Here is a 12,613-nt window from a genome sequence, read left to right as displayed (position 1 = left end):
AAATCATAGAGCTTCAATTAGAGACTCTACTCCGTACTAATATTTCGTCGAAACTAGTTCCACTATTGTGTTACACCTAGACCGGATTCGTTAGTTTTAGTTAGAGCGTTGGGAGAGTTGGAGGTCAGTTGGAGGAAAAAAAACGCAACCTATATATTTGCTTCACATCTCATCGATATAAAATGCATCAATGGTTTAAAAATTCATGTCTTATTTTTTTAAGAGAGCTTTTTTAGGAAAGAAAATTCTTTCCAAAATGTTTTATTATTAGATCCGTTACACATATTATTAAGGATAGATACTAGTTTAAAATTTGATCAAGAACGTGTAGATGTTTTTTTAATAAAATAAAATAAATTTAACTCATTATGATCCCAATAATAATAATGATAACATTTACTTTAAGACCCGATATAGTTTTACATAACAAAATTTAAAAAATAACTTACATCATTGATATAAGTTATTTTTGTTATCAAATTCCTGTAATATTCAAAAATCTCTTAATGAAAAAATAAGAAAATGCACAGATTTAAGAAATGAGATAAAAAGAATTTGGCATTCTCAGACTATAAAAATATTCCGATTTGTTATTTCGGCTACTGGCATTATACCTACCTATCTCATTAAAAATATAGGCGTATTAGATGTATCAAAAAAATTTTATATAAAAATGCAAAAATCAGTCATTTTAAATACATGTAGAATTACGAAAGATTTTTTTAAAAATTTTGCTGAGAGATCAGTAGGATTTATAGGCCCTGTTAGGAGTTCTACCGAGCTGAACCCTCTGATATGACAATATCTGGAGTCGGTGAATTATTTTCTTATATGATCTCTATTGAGTTGACGTGTTGTTCTTGTATTGTTTTGTATTTATTTTGCATATTTAATGCACTTGCATTGTGGATTGACTAGATGATCACTTATGGAAAAGTGTGTGGAAGGGTTTAGTTTTTCCTATGGGGAAGATTTAACCGGACATAAAGTCAGAAAAGGTATAAAAAAAGAGTTTATTATCCCATATTTTAAAATAAAAATAAATGTATCGTTGAAAGTAGTTACGGACGACGGACGCCTCATTAAAAGATTTGGGGAGAAATTGTTACATTAATCATAATTAATAATTAAGTCCAATTTCTTTTATTTCTCGTAAATTATTTTCAGAAATGGAAAAAAAACTTTTGAATTGGATTTCGCAGCAGCGGCAATAATTTTTGCGTTTAAAAAGTTTTTAATACATTTATGTAAGGGAATTTATATTAGAAATAGACAATGAACCATTTTGTAGATTTTTTTTATTTTTTTTTTTTTTATTTTATTTATTTATTGTTTTTATTTTAGTAATTTGTACATTTAAGTTTACAAATGACTAATTAATTATTACATACAAATATACTATGTTTTTTTTTCTTGCTTGATGTGGCTCCTACACAACATCTTGAACTTTTCAATTGGGGCAGACTTAAGGTTTTCCGGCAGCGCGTTATAGTATTTCATCCCTTTATATAATATAGTATTCTGGGTATTCGCTTTGTCCTTCTTTGGTAGCCTAATTTGATTGTACGTCCTAGTTTTATGTTTGTGTATGTCCTTGTTGTATACAATTTTATTCGAAAAATATTTGGGTAGCAGGTTGTTTACAATTTTGTGTAAAAATATCATCGTGTTCAAGGTCAACATCTGTTTCACCGTTAGCCAATTTAGTTCGTTTAACATTTTATTTACTTTTGAATACCTATTTCGTCTGAGTATTGTTCTCATTGCCCTATTTTGGAGAATTTGAAATTTATTTTGCTCTCGGTCGTTACACAGGAAAAGGATAGTTGAGCAGTAATTAAAATGTGGAGCAATAATGGAGTTATAAATGGTGATTGCAGTTTTTTCGGACAGTTTTTGGCGAATTCTTCCCAAAAAAGATATTTTTTTACCAATTTTCTTTTGGGTATATTCCGCATGTTTGTTGAAGTTCAGTTTGGAATCTATTATAACTCCCAAGTATTTTATATTGGTAACATTTTCAATAATTTCACCATCAATTTTGATTTTGCTTTCACTGGATGTCTTCTTATAACCAATTACCATACATTTTGTTTTTTTTGTATTTAATTTAAGCTTATTTATTTTTAGCCATCTTGATACATTATCTAGTTCATTATTTAAAATATGTATTAGTTCTTCATAGTTTTCTCCAATTATATATATAAGTGTATCATCGGCAAATAGTCGTACTTTGCATTTTGAAAATATTTTCACCATGTCATTAATATAGAGTATGAACAATAGAGGTCCAAGGACTGATCCCTGTGGTACTCCTAATTTATTTTCCATTGGTTTTGAAAATTGATTATTAATTTTTGTTACCTGTATTCGGTCTTTCAAATACTCTTTTATTAATTTAATGGCTAGAGTTGAGAAACCAATTTCTTTAAGCTTTCTTATCAATATTTCTCGATCTATGGTTTCGAATGCCCTTTGAAAATCCAAGAATATTGCTAAGATAAATTTATTACTATTCATTCCTTCTTTCCATTCTTCAACGATTACATTTAACGCTGTTTCACAAGAATTATTACATCTGAATCCCGATTGTTCTTGGTATAAAATATTGTGTTCATCTAAGTATTGCAATATTTGTTCTTTTATTATCACTTCAAGTATCTGTTCATATTTCGGTAAGGTGTTTATTGGTCGAAATTCTTCACATTTTCTGGTATTTTTAACCTTTGGGACCGGTATAATGGTAGACAGTTTCCATGACTGTGGAAATTTTCCCTCTTCAATTGTCTGATTAATAATATTTAATAGAGTAGATCCAATTACTGGAAAAGCATCTTTTATCAGACTAATAGTTAATCCATCTGAACTATTTTTTGATTTAATTTTGTTTAAAATGTTAAATAAATATTCTGCAGTTATTTTTCTGAAGACCAATAATTCTTTGTTTGAGTTGTTATTATCATTTGTGGGGTTGAAAACAATGTTGGGTATTAATTTGTTAATTTGAGTGATGCTTTCTATAAAATATTTATTAAAGCTATTAGCCATGTTTTCTTCGTTTATATCTTTTGGGAAGTTTACTATTTTTATGTCGTTTTTGTTATCGCCATGTACTAATTCTTTAATGCTTTTCCAAATTTTTTTGGGATCCCCTTCTTCCGAGTTTATTTTATTTTTTATGTACTCATTATGCGTTCTTTTTATGTCTTTAGAGTATTTATTTCTCATTTTTTTGTAGTTATTCCAATCCATAGTACTATTAGTAAGGAGTGCTTTCTTGTAAAATGTATCTCTATCGTGCTGCATTGTGCGTAGTTCTTTTGTGAACCATTTATTATTGTTTCCTTTACTTATCTTCTGTTCTGGAACTACTTCATCAATGGATTTTTTAATGTTTAATATCATCTGGTCAGCTTTTTTGTTATATTCCATTTGATTTATTTCATTCCAATCAATAGTCTCTAAGGTCTGAATGAAGAGTTCTTTATTGTATCTTTTGTAATTTTTAAATGTTATTACTTGTGTTTCTTTAATGGAGTTGTAGTTTTCTCTGTCATTTAATAGAATTTGAATCATATTATGGTCGGTAATTTTAGGTTTATCTAATACATTAACACATAGGTTAAATTTATTTGAGATAACCAGATCAATCAATGTTTTAGAGGTATTAGTAATTCGTGTGAAATCTTTAACTAATTGTTTCATACCTGCAGTTTGAATAATAGATTTCAGTTTATTTGTGTATATGTCTGCATTTGCTTTAACATTTATATTAAAATCTCCAACTATGATATTAATATTTTCATCTTGCAAATTTTCTATGCTCCATCTTTGAAAATATGTTAAGAAGTCGCATTTACTTGTGTTTGGTGATCTATAAATAACAGTGTATACACCTTTCTTGATTCCTGATTTAATGCTGATGGCTAAAATCCAACAATTTTTTTCATATTGGTGATTTGATTTCACTTCATATGGAACTTTATTACTTAAGAGAATCATCACTCCTCCTGTATGTCTGCTATGCGAGTCACAACGGATGGTATTATAATGATCAAATATAATTTCACTATCTTGGATATCTTCAGTCACATGTGTTTCACTCATCATAAGCATAAAAGGTTTCTTCTCTTCTAAAAGTATTTTGACCTCTTCGTAATGAGCTATGATGCTTTGTATGTTCAAGTATATAATTTCATATTTCTCGTAACTTTTGTTTATAAAAAAGAAATTCTGCTCATTTTTGCTTCTAGTTTTCTTTTATAAATTGGGCATTCCTTACTCATGGCTGAGTGACTACAATTTAGTTTCAGTCCTAATCTTTTACTCGTCATTATACAATTGATGCACTGAATATCCTCATCCATGCAATCTTTTACGTCATGATTTTTTGCGCATTTTGGACAAGATTTTAGGTTTCTGCAATCTATAGCCTTGTGGTTGAACCCATTACATTTAAAACATCTCATGATATTTAAATTGTCAAAGACCCTGCATCTGTCCCATCCAATGTTTATTTTTTCTGTATTTAACATTCTGTCGTAAGTCTTTCCGTCTACGTCGGCATATATAGTAAAAGTTGTTTGATTTCTTTGGTTTTTTAGTTCTTTCATATATGTCACCTTTATTTTTGAGTTTTGTTCACAGATGGTCTCATTTTGAGTTTTTATTTTTCTCTCTATTTCTTCAAAACTGTATTTTTCAGATAAACCAATAATTTTGACGGATGGGTTTTTTGTTTGAGGAATCTTTACCTCATATTTATCTCCCAGTTTGGCTATCACCTCATCATGAACCTTATTAATATCTGTGGCATTTTTAAATTCTACTATAACCCCTCCATCCTTAAAATTTCTCATGCCGGTAACTCCAAAATTTGCTGGGTCAATATTGTCTTTTATTTCACTCTTTGTTTCATTATTTTCCTGATCCTTCTTTTTTGGTTTTATGATAACAACTGGTTCGTGTTTTTTTACCTTTTCTGCATATGTTTCAGGTAAGATTATTTTTTTAATATCATGTTTAATGTTTTCTAAATTACTGATATATTTTCTGTCACTGTTGATTATATTTTCTTGTAATCTGATGATTTTGTCTTGTAATGAAAGATTTTCTGATTTAATTGCATCTTCTAACTTCGTTATTATGAGTTCTATAGTATTTTTTGTTTTTTGATCCTTGACTGTTTGAATTTTTGAAACTTAATTTTTAAGTTCATCTAGATAGTTCGCTACCGTCATCGTAGTATTTTTGTTTGTACGGTTTTGCAGAATTAAATCGGACGTACTGTGCACATTTCTCACTAGATGGCGTTATACGTTGAAAGTTAGCGAGTTGGTCGTCTTATTATAATTTAATAAAAAATAATAACAATTGCTTTCACTGAGAAGCGAACTCAGCTCCTTGAGAACTCTGACCGCTACCGGAACGGGCAACGCTATCGACGTTATTCTCTAGGCCACGGCCCACTTATCAGCGAGCGTGATAATGTTCGTATATTAAGTGCTACCAGTTTTTAAACAGACAGGTATGGTATTCTGTTAGTTATTTTGCGACAATAACTAGCATTGATCACTGCACAGATTTTAATCAAAGCACAAAAAAAATATTGATACGGGCGGAAAGCCCGTAAAAAACTGCACCTGGTGGCGCTTAAGGGGTTGTGGGATTATGGAATTTAACCGAGATATGGAAAGATAATTGCGGAGCAAGATTAGTATGCGCTCTTACCACGGAGGCAAGAACTGAACTGAATTTTTCGTGAATCCCAGTATTATCTCGTAATAGATTACGTCGATATGGATTGATTTTACCGTTGTTCAATTACAAAGTTAAATAGAAAATTAAAATTTTCATTACAAAGTCCGAGCCTTGGGGTGAGGGAGTATTTATTTCAACTTAGTGTAACCCACTGTTGAATTTGATAGCCACCTCTGATCTGGAGCCTCAAAATACCTGAAAAAAACTTTAACTCGCTGAAAGATTCCCATATCTTAACAAACGAATTTCAATCTTAAGAGCACAGGTGTCAGGTAGATATGCTGTCCTTGTTCTACTGGTATTAACTATGGAAGGTGCTCCAAGGAACTAGCGTAATTGATACTTTCGCCACCAGTGTATAATCTTGGAAACACGCCAAATGCGCACCCACTGTATATGTACACTGTTGAAAATTGTCAGTTGAGAATGGGTCGCTTATACAACTCGTTCTTGAGTTCAACAGCTCGTCTGTGAAATGATTTGATGGCCTTTGTGTTTTCTCCCTCCTACAACTCCTTTCCACTTTCTCTAACTTTCTTTCCTCAAAAATACTCTTAACACAACATCTCAAGAGATGTAATGGCCCTGAGGGATTTTTTTTCCTGAAGGCCTTCTGTGTAGAGTTAATATAAAAAAAGTATAAAGATTGTGATAATTGTTGTTGAAAGATTGAGATTATCTGTTAATGGACTTAGTTTCAGAAGAAAAAAACCTTTTCGAGTGGGGGAATATTTCCTTTATTCTGTCTGATAATTTGTCATCTATGTTTGATTGATACAGTTTGTTAACGCTCACTTCGCAGTTAAGGAATACAAATATGGTGATTTAGACCATCGAAAATAACATAGTTATTCAGAGTCATCAGGCTAAACTCCAATAATTTTAAAATGGGGATGGTCCGATGCTCTGTAGGAAACTCGCTTGCACAGCGCGGGTGTAAACTGTGCACCCTAAAGTTTAAGTTTAGACTTACGGAATTCAATACTTCGTTTGTGTGAAAGCACTATGAAAATGATAGGCACACATATTCTGGCCAACTAATAATACAAGCGACTAAACTATATCTATATTTAACCCAATAATATGTGAGTCTAGTTTTTGCACTGTTAATTCGTGGTGGAATTCCATTGTAATAGAATTAAAATTAAAAAACTTTTTCACTTTGTTCCACTTATTTATTATTACCAGGACCGGTTTCATCCTACTACGGACATTTTCAGACTGGTAGTTGAAACTCTTATGCTACTGATTTTATACAAACTTAGGCAGGGGTACACAACATTGTTTATATATAATGAATGATTCTATTTTGTTAATTTGAGGTAGGTATTATGAGTTATTTTGTTAATTTAGGGTACATAAGGTAATTATAAAGTTTATTTTTACAAATTATGAATGATGTTATGTCATTCATAATTTGTAAAAATAAACTTTATAATTACCTTATGTACCCTAAATTAACAAAATAACTCATAATACCTACCTCAAATTAACAAAATAGAATCATTCATTATATATAAACAATGTTGTGTACCCCTGCCTAAGTTTGTATAAAATCAGTAGCATAAGAGTTTCAACTACCAGTCTGAAAATGTCCGTAGTAGGATGAAACCGGTCCTGGTAATAATAAATAAGTGGAACAAAGTGAAAAAGTTTTTTAATTTTAATTCTATTCCAATAATATGTATTTTTATAAAAAAATTAATAAAATAACTTAGTATGGACAAAACATTATTGAGTATATACACAAATGTAAAAACCAACCGTTTTCTGTAGAGCCTGAATTTTTAGTTCCATACAAGCATAGTAAAAATATTACAGAATTTTCGTCCTTAGGAAACATAGAAGAGGGAGAGGATGAACACCAACTCGTTTTTCTTAAGTTTCTTATGCTACTCGTATGTCGTTCTGTAGTATTTTAAGTATTTTTGTGGGTAAACGAGAAACTTAGGACCGCGGCAATTCAACACACTTCAACACAAGTACAGAAAAATTATATAAGATCATGAAAAAAACAAGGTTAAATAGACTACTTTGTTAGGTTAGATTTGTAGACCATTTTTGAGTTGCCCTGGAACCGTTTTTATGAAACTCTGAAGATGGTTCGGGCTGAACCGAAACGTTGGTTTACTTATTTATTTACATACTCAATAAATTGGTGTTCAAAAAAATGATATTATTTTATTGATATTATTAATGTGTTACCACAATTTGCCATGATTAGATAAAAGCAATTTTGTAGAAAATTTGAACACATATTTTAATTAAAATATAGCTATAATGCATTATTAACATAAAGTTTATGATTATTTTTTGTAAAACTCTTGTAGTTCTAAAGAATAAAATAACTAGAAAATTATATGCATTCGAAATGGTTGAGACGAAGTAAAAGCGATTTTTTTTAATGTTAAGGCTTTAAATAATAAAATACTACCATATTTTCATATATTTCTTTTGGTGCTTTGGTGGCAGTCAAAAAAGATGTAACACCACTCAATATTGGTAAACCTTAATTTTTTCAACCATCCAAGTTGATACATCGCCTCGTTCATAATCTTATCATGTTCGTAAGTAATTTCGACTCCGGTAAATTAATTATTAATGGAATGGTGCTGCCTTCACAAATATCAAGCCAGTAATTTCCACATGAAAAATCCATATGCGGAGTAATAATGAGTTAATTTTCCAGGTTTTTTGTTATATTTTAGAGAAATGTAAGTATATAAAATTCAAAAGGCTTAATAACTTATGAAAAACCTTTAAAAAAATTCGTAAAATTATGAAAAAAAAACCAAACAAAGTAGCGCAGTAATTTTCTCACAATTTCCCAAAAACCTTTTAGTCGAAGAAGTCATATTATATTGGAAACCAAAGTTTTAACACCCATAGCAGTTGAGTACAAGGGTTCATATTTTATAAAATAATATTTATATTAAATAGTCAATTCATTCTGCCTTGTTAAAAAAGATGAAATATTTTGCTCCTCTTTTGTTGATCTTTATTCATCGTCAATGCGTTTCGTTTTATCTTAAAACAGCTCAAGTTAAAAAAATTACATTAAAACTTTTCTTCATTGTTTTAAGGTTTGGATGGGTTTATATGAAAATTATTTTCAAAATTGTTGCAAACGTTTTGCCAGTATTTATTTTCGACTGAAAAAAATATTTTCAACAAACCTAAATTAAATCTTTTCCAAAAAATAGTCGAACCAAAGCTGTGTGAAATAGAAAATAAAAGGTCGAAAACGCTAGCCTTTTTATCAGACCTTTTTAAAAATACAACACTGAAATGCTTCATAAAATGAAGATAATATATAATATGTACGCTTTCATTATATAGATGAAAATGCCACTGGCTGTGTTAAGCTTTTTCCGGGCGTCAGTTAAGCCGGGAAAAATTTCAGCTTACCGAGAACAGCCCTTAACCATCTTGATTCTCCCTCGGACCCCCAACCCGCCCTAGCAGCGGCCTTAGCCACCCTATCCGTCCCTCCACACCAAAAAACCCTTTTTCGACCAATTTCATGGGAGCATACGTGAAAAATGTTACCATTTGCTAGACAATTGTACGCGCTAAGCACTCTGGTGGTCGAAGGGTTAACAAACTTGCTGATTGCAGGAAAACTTCTACTTACAAGTAGTTTTATCAAAATACCATAGTAATAAAAAAACACATAATCATGTATTTTATTCACATTTACTTGCTGTTGAGAAAATTTTTCGATGAAAATAGTTTTGTGAGATTTTCGCTAATGGATACATTTTTTTTTTGGAATAACTTAATGAGTAAAACCTCAAGATTTTATATTTTATTATTGAAGACAATTTAAGATATGGTGACATCTAGGACATGAACCCAAGACCTTCGTCTTGCAGGAACGCCGCTCTAGCCGTCCTAGATGTGCCCGTATCTTTTTCTGATTTTTCTGTTTTAAATATTCGTTTGAGAATCGCTAATATTGTCTTCAATAATTACATATTTTTTTAAACAAAAATCCTTTTTCTGGCTTACTATCACAGGACTTACAAAACAGTTATAAGTTTGAGTTAGAAAGATTTGGTCACTCAATAATGCCTTACATAAATTGGAAATTAATATTATTAAATTACGTAAAAACTATCTAAAATGCTGAAAACTAGAGTGAGTTAAATGGAGATTAGATTTTGAAAGATTATTGGCGTTATAAAGGCAAATTATTGTATTTGTGTAAAATGTAATAAACCTGTGGAAACAATGTGTAATTTACATCTTCCTTGTACTAAACAACTTTTTAATAATGTACTGAAAATTTTATGTTTCAATTTTAAATAGCTTCATAAATGACTGCATTATTGTATCAGAATTAAAATTAAAATAATGTATGTAATTAATTTTTATTGTTAAACTTACGAGCTGCCGAATTGTCGCTTGGTTCTTAGTATGATTCCATAGTTTACAACTCCACTTTTTGAGAGAACCACAAACAAAATTCAAATTCCTTCCTCATAAATATTTGAGCACATCACATGTTACAAATCATTTGTTTAATTCACATGGCAATCAATAATCTAGCACGATTTTTATTTGATTCCGTGAAAACCAAGTTGACACACTCACAAATAATTATTTTTTTAAATTACCAGGGCATCATAAAACAACACGTCACTATTATTTTTCACATGAATAGCGGTGGCGTAGCGCGTCTACGCGGGGCGACGGTTACTAATGCACTGCCTACGGGATATCGTAGCACCAACACCGATGCGAAGCGCCTACAAATACATCGTGCTAGTGTCTACGCAAAACGATACACAAGTATTGTGCACTTGCGTCGGTAAAGAAGAAAATTGTCGCTGTATGATCGGGGTTGTTACGGAATCCTAAGGGTGTGTTGTTGATAACGCGTATGTATTCTTTACACAGTGTTCGGGAATTGTCTTAGTATGTGTGACCATTTTCTCATGTACACGGTGTTACGTTGTAATGGTGAGGTTTAGTGAGCATTCGTTTCTTTATTGGTGTGTTATTTATATGTGAAAGAGTGCGTTTGTGTCTGTGTTTTCAGTGTGTTTGTGTGTAACGTATATGTATTTCTCGTGACGTATAGATTTGATGGTGTTCGTGGGAATATCTCACGGAGAGCAAGCTCCCTCTGGCGTGCTGCAAACTCTCGACGGAAGAGGCGCCTGCGCGTAGCGACAAACTTGTACGGTTTTTGCCGAGTTAACTAACGAACCATTTTCTTACCGCCTCCTTGACTTTCTTTTGCCCACCATTGGACACCATATTTTTTTATTTCTCACAGATTGTCCAATTATTTTGTCAAAGTCATTACATCGTAGGTACTATCGCCTTATCGTAATATATTACAAGCTTTCGTATGTTTGATAAAAACTCAAAAAGAGATTGACTGATATCGCTGATTTTTTTTTGTCAGTACCATAAGTGGCTTGAATAGTAGCAGGAATCGGGGATGTCCGAGGAATATACGGAGTCAATTTAAAATCGATGTAATGTAGTTTTTCAACAGTAACATTGTGGTATACAGAAGTGTAGTCAATCGTGAATTAATGAATCAATGAACATATCAACCGCCTAGATGTGAATTGTTGCTCATAAAAAGGGCGCATTAAAAATTATACAACTCTTATTATTGTGTCTACTGTCATCAGTTTACTTTCCCAGTTATTTAATACATCACGATTGTTTATTTTTTGCTTCATGGTCTTAATATTGTTAATACCAGTTCAACGACATGCTCTTTCATAGCATTAAATCTTTAAAATGTTACTAGATAGCTCCAAAAGGACAAAAATAAATCTATGAAATCACTTGTGAATATAATGGTAACCGGATAAATCATCACAATGATAATTCAACACATCTTTAAAAAGATATATAAAGTCATGGAAAGTGATGAAACAAAAACTTTATTAACTGGGTTATGTAGGTTAGGTTAAGTTAGGTTAAGTTAGATTAAAAAAATAAATTTATCGTTTCTTATGACTTTATATCACTTTTTAAAAGTGTATTGAATTGTCACTGTGTTGAGTTATCATGGAACCGAATATAATAGTGTGTTGAGGCCTTCCTATCAATGTTCAAGTATTTATTAACGTAGTTGTTAGTTGGAAGCGGCTCAGGTGCGTTGTGCGGACGTCGCCTAGTCTTTCCATTGCGTTTGAGGGAATAACATTAATTAATACGTCATCATACTTGTTACATTTATACGTAAGGATAATTAATATAATGATCCTCTGAGTTTAAAGGACCGAAGATTGCGGTGCTAGCTAGTTGCGAGCTGGAATGTGAGAAAGAGATGATGCTATTACATGGGCTTTTATACTACCATAAAATATCATTATATTAAAATATAGCAAAGTCACCAACAATCAAATCAACCTAAATAAAAAGCCCAACACAGGTTGTTCCCTATTGACTACTATCTTACCAAACTACCTCCTACCCTGGAACTCAGCCCAATTTTATGCAACCCTATTAATATTTTGAACACATGTTACTTGTGTATTTTAGATTTTAAATGTGAATACAGTAAAATATAGCCCCTAAAGAAGCTACGGTTTTAACAAAACCCAGTCGGCTTTGAGTATAAAAATAAAAGTGGTGTTAATTAAGTTATTAAAATTTTTATTAGTGGACCAAAAAATAAACGATTAGTAAAATGGCTGCCACTTCCGTCTATTCCAAGTCCGGTTGCCAGGCTGCGATGGATCGCGTGGTGTGTTTGCTGAATTTGGACTTCAGGTTGTAAAATACGAATTTATTGGCCGGTATTTTGATCCTTACTACAGGGAATGGGAAATGGGCACAGTTGTGACGTTTTCTTTAAAGCCTTCGATATACAAAGCACAAG

The 12,613-nt window shown here is 31.5% G+C and overlaps 1 protein-coding gene across 1 annotated transcript in view; it reads right to left on the bottom strand.

The window, feature by feature from the left end:
• LOC149411020 (neuroligin-4, Y-linked-like) overlaps positions 1-10,412 on the bottom strand; it is a 556,662-nt gene extending 546,250 nt beyond the window's left edge. Inside the window, exon 1 of the mRNA XM_089647354.1 lies at positions 10,150-10,412. The gene's annotated coding sequence lies outside the window, so the exon portion shown is untranslated. The remainder of the gene's footprint in view (positions 1-10,149) is intronic.
• Between the last annotated feature and the right edge of the window lie 2,201 nt (positions 10,413-12,613).

Source organism: Hesperophylax consimilis, chromosome 26, assembly GCF_061612785.1.
Source record: "Hesperophylax consimilis isolate HC1 chromosome 26, BYU_Hcon_1.0, whole genome shotgun sequence".
In the NCBI taxonomy this organism is placed as follows: Eukaryota; Metazoa; Arthropoda; class Insecta; order Trichoptera; family Limnephilidae; genus Hesperophylax; species Hesperophylax consimilis.
The sequence above is the reverse complement of the archived record's forward strand: the minus strand, read 5'-3'. Positions and strand labels throughout refer to the sequence as shown.